The sequence below is a fragment of the Triticum aestivum genome, chromosome 7D (genome assembly GCF_018294505.1).
Source record: "Triticum aestivum cultivar Chinese Spring chromosome 7D, IWGSC CS RefSeq v2.1, whole genome shotgun sequence".
NCBI classification, from domain to species: domain Eukaryota; kingdom Viridiplantae; phylum Streptophyta; class Magnoliopsida; order Poales; family Poaceae; genus Triticum; species Triticum aestivum.
Genome location: NC_057814.1, coordinates 379,830,996 through 379,836,128, shown reverse-complemented (window position 1 = coordinate 379,836,128; position 5,133 = coordinate 379,830,996).

The following is a 5,133-nucleotide window of genomic DNA, read 5'->3' as shown; positions in this document are numbered from 1 at the left end:
ATGGCAGCCACCAACGCCAATGCCCAGATGCTTTTGCAACTCTTGCAAGAGTGCAACCAAGGCCAAGGCAACCAAGGCCAAGGCAACCAAGGGAATCAAGGTCAAGGGCAGTTCAACAATCAGCCTCACTTCTCTACCCTCAACCAGTTCCTTGCAAATCAGCTGAAGTCTTTCAGCTACTGTGCCGAGGCCACAGACACCGATGATTGGCTCGTGGACATCCACAAGCATTTTGAATGTACCAATGTCAGGCCTGAGGACTTTGTCAAGTTTGCTTCTTTTGAACTCAAGGACCAAGCTGCCGATTGGTATCAACAGGGATGATTCCTTCGGAGGTCGTGTGATTACCTGCGATGATTTCTACCGAGACTTCAAAGCTCATCACATTCCACAAAGTGTTGTTGAGAGCAAGCGTGAGGAGTTCCGCAATCTCAAGCAAGGCAGCATGTCCGTCTATCAATACAACATCCAGTTTCAGAAACTTGCTCGCTTCGCTAAACAAGACGTTCCTGATGAAAAGAGTATGATCTATCAATTCAGAGGTGGCCTTGGAGAAGATCTGCAGTTTGCTCTCTTTCTTGTTGAGCCGACTAAGTTTGATCGATTCTATAACATGGCACTGAAGCAAGAAGCTGCCCAGCTCAAGTGTGAGGCTTCTAAGAAGAGAATCAGGGATGCAGTTCAGTCTTCTTCTTCCTCACTAGTGGCTGCTAAGCATCATAAGTTTTGGCTTCCTCCACCTCCTCCGCTTCGTCAGCCCTTCCAGCACAAGAACAAAGGTGGCCATGGATCTTCCCACCCACCCAACCTAGGCTATCAGAACAAGTCTCATAATCAAGCTCCAAGGTCTAATGCTCCTTATCATCGTCCGCTCTCAGAGGTGACTTGCAACAAATGTCAGCAAAAAGGTCACTATGCGAACAAATGCTTCAACCAAAGGCGCCTTCCGCCTCCTCCTCCTGTGAGATCTTCAAGCAATGCATTGGTCAAGCATAATCCCAAGTCTGCAAAGGTGAACATGATGAATGCAGCTCAAGCGGAGGAATCTACTGATGTGATAATGGGTAATCTCTCAGTTAATGATATTCCTGCAAAAGTCTTATTCGATACTGGTGCATCTATTTCTTTCATATCAAGACCTTTTGCATCCATGAACAATTTGCATACTGTCGATCTACCTAAGCCGATAGGGGTTTCCTCTCTGGGCTTGTTCATGAATACCAAAATGATGGCTCCGGATGTTTCTATCAAGATGGGCAACTATAAATTTTTATCTTCTCCAATGGTTCTTGGCGACTCTGATATTGATCTAATTCTTGGGATGGACTGGCTTTCTAAGCACAAGGTTCAACTTGATTGTGCTGCCAGGGAAATTCAATTGACACACTCTTCTGAGGATGTGATCATCTATGCCGCTCGTGATGAGACCATTCGGTTATTCTCTCTCAATGAGAAGGGCGAGCTAGACGCAATCTCTCAGATTCCAGTCGTTTGTGAGTACCAAGATGTCTTTCCAGAAGAGCTTCCGGGAATGCCTCCTCACCGGCCAGTCGAGTTCGTTATCGATCTTGAGCCCGGTACAGAACCCGTTTGCAAGCGTCCATATAAGCTTGGGCCAAAAGAGCTGAAGGAATTGAAGAAACAGCTTGATGAACAAGAGCGTCTGGGTCTGATCAGACCAAGTTCATCTCCGTGGGGTTGTGGTGTTCTTTTTGTCCAGAAGAAGGATGGCACGGACCGACTTTGTGTCGACTACCGCCCATTGAACAAGAAGACAATAAAGAACAAGTATCCACTTCCCAACATCAATGAGCTATTCGAGCAACTCAATGGTGCTAAAGTGTTCTCCAAGCTTGACCTTCGCATGGGTTATCATCAGATTCGCATTCGCGAACAAGATATTCCCAAGACAGCATTCAGAACAAGTTTTGGTTCTTATGAATATAGTGTCATGTCTTTCGGCCTTGTCAATGCTCCTCCAACATTCTCTCGTATGATGAACTTCATCTTCAACCCCTACACCAATGAATTCATCCTGGTGTATCTCGATGATATCTTGGTCTTCTCCAAGAATAAGAAGGACCATGCCAAACATTTGCGATTGGTGCTCGACAAGCTCAGAGAGTATCAATTCTATGCGTTTTCCAAATCTGAGTTTTGGCTTGATGAAGTTCTTTACCTTGGTCATATCATCTCCGCCAAGGGCATTGCTGTTAATCCAGAGAGGGTTTCTACAATTGTGAACTGGGAACCTCCTTAGAATGTCAAGCAGCTTCGCAGTTTTCTTGGACTTGCAAGGTATTACCGAAGATTCGTTGAGAATTTCTCTAAGATTGCAAAGCCTCTTTCCAACCTCCTCCAGAAGCATGTGAACTATGTCTGGACTCCTGAGTGTGACGTTGCTTTCAACACTCTCAAAGAGAAACTTGTCACAGCTCCTGTCTTAACTCCTCCTAACGAATCCAAGCCATTCGAAGTTTTCTGTGATGCTTCTCTTCAAGGTCTCGGTGCTGTGTTAATGCAAGAGAAGAAAGTTGTGGCCTATACCTCTCGTCAGTTGAAGCCCAACGAAAAGAACTACCCCACTCACGATCTTGAGTTGGCGGCAGTTGTCCATGCATTAATAACATGGAGACATCTCTTGTTGGGAAGGAAAGTGGACATATTCTCCGATCACAAGAGTCTCAAGTACATCTTCACTCAGCCCAACCACAACCTAAGGCAAACTGGATGGGTCGAAATGATTCAAGAGTACAATCCAAGTATTGAATATACTCCTGGCAAGGCGAATGTGATTGCAGATGCTTTGAGCAGAAAGGCTTATTGCAACAGCTTAATTCTCGAGCCCTTCCAACCAGATCTTTGTGAAGCTTTCCGCAAACTCAATCTCCAAGTTGTTCCTCAAGGTTTTCTTGCCAACCTTCAAGTCACTCCAACTTTGGAAGACCAAATTTGTGAGGCACAACTCCTTGACTCCATGGTGAAGAAGGTAAAACATGGGATTGCCAAGGGTCTTTCCAAATACAAGTGCTATCGCATTGATGACAGAGACACTTTATTCTTCGAGGACCGGATTGTGGTTCCTAAAGGTGATCTAAGGAAGGTCATAATGAACGAAGCGCGCAATTCTCTTCTTTCCATTCATCCTGGAAGTACGAAGATGTACCATGACCTCAAGCAGTCGTATTGGTGGACTCGAATGAAGCGAGAAATCGCTCAATTCGTGAACGAATGTGATGTCTGTCGAAGGGTGAAAGCAGAACACCAACGACCAGCTGGTCTCCTCCAACCTCTTGCTATTCCAGAATGGAAGTTTGATCATATCGAAATGGACTTCGTAACTGGATTTCCCAAGTCCAAGCGCAGAAATGATGCTATCTTCATTGTCATCGACAAGCTTACAAAAGTGGCTCATTTCCTTCCAATCAAAGAATCTATCACAGCAGCTCAGCTGGCAGAGTTATACACCTCCAGAATTGTCTCCTTGCACGGCATTCCGCAATTGATCTCTTCAGACCGCGGAAGCATTTTTCACCTCTAAGTTCTGGGACTCCTTTCAGAAGGCCATGGGCACCAACATTCGCTTCAGCACAGCTTTCCATCCTCAAACTAGTGGCCAAGTCGAGCGAGTCAACCAAATCCTTGAAGATATGCTCAGGGCTTGTGTCATCTCTTTCGGTATGAAGTGGGAAGATTGCCTCCCATATGCCGAGTTCTCCTACAACAACAGCTTCCAAGCGAGTTCGGGCAAGGCCCCATTCGAGATTCTATATGGCAGAAAGTGCCGTACTCCTCTCAATTGGTCAGAGACTGGTGAACGCCAACTGCTTGGCAACGACTTAATCATAGAGGCTGAAGAAATGTGTAAAGTCATCCGTGAAAATCTCAAAGTCGCGCAATCGCGTCAAAAGAGTTACTATGATAGCAAGCACCGTGACTTGGCTTTCGAGATTGGAAACCATGTCTACCTCCGCGTCTCTCCAATGAAAGGCACTCGTCATTTCGGTATCAAAGGGAAGCTTGCCCCTAGATACGTGGGTCCTTTCAAAATCATTGGCAAAAGAGGCGACCTCGCCTATCAACTTGAGCTTCCCTCCAACTTCGCAAACATGCACGATGTGTTCCACGTGTCACAGCTTCACAAGTGCTTCAAGACGCCTGAGCGCACCATCAACTTCGAAGAGATTGACCTCCAAGAAGATATGTCTTACCATGAGCACCCCATTGCTATTCTTGAAGAAACTGAGCGTAAGACTCGCAACAAGTCAATCAAATTCCTGAAGTGAAGTGGTCACACCATTCCGACCGAGAAGCCACCTGGGAGCGCGAGGACCACCTCCGTTCCGAATATCCGGAGTTCTTTCAGTCCTAGATCTCGGGACGATATCCTCTCGTAGTGGTGGAGTGTTGTAACACCCCGGATGTAACTTGCCATATTTGTAACTCCAACTCTGGCCATTTCCGGCTATGTGTTATGATATTCCCTCCGTGGTTGGGTTTTTGTCTTCGTTTTGCATTTTGTTCATGTCATGCATTTCATTCCATCCATCATGTGCATCACATTTGCAAACGTGTTCGTCTCATGCATCCCAGCATTTTTCCCGTTGTCCGTTTCACAATCCGACACTCCCACATGCACCGGCACACCCCTCTTATCTCTTTTCGTGAGCGGGTGTTAAACGTTCTCGGAATGGACCGAGATTTGCCAAGTTGCCTTGGTACACCACCGGTAGACCGCCTGTCAAATTTCGTTCCATTTGGAGGCCGTTTGATGCTCCAACGGTTAACCGGGTAACCGCAAAAGCCTCTTGTGTATTGCAGCCCAACACCCCTCCAAAACGGCCCAATAACCCTTCCAAACCACTCCCATGTCCTCCGTCGTCGGATCACGATCGCGTGGTCAAAAACTACACTCCATTTGGACACTCCTACCTCCTCCTAGCTATAAATATGTGATCCCCTCAGAAAATCTCCCAGTCTAACCCTAGCCCCTTCCCCACTCCGCCGTCGGACACGTCCGGTCCGCACCGGACAGGAGCCCGCCGCCGCCCGCGGCCAATCGGGGCGCGCCACGTGGTGCCGCGCCCACTTCCCCGCCGAAGCCCGCCGGGCCCGCCTCCGGCCCGCGCGCGC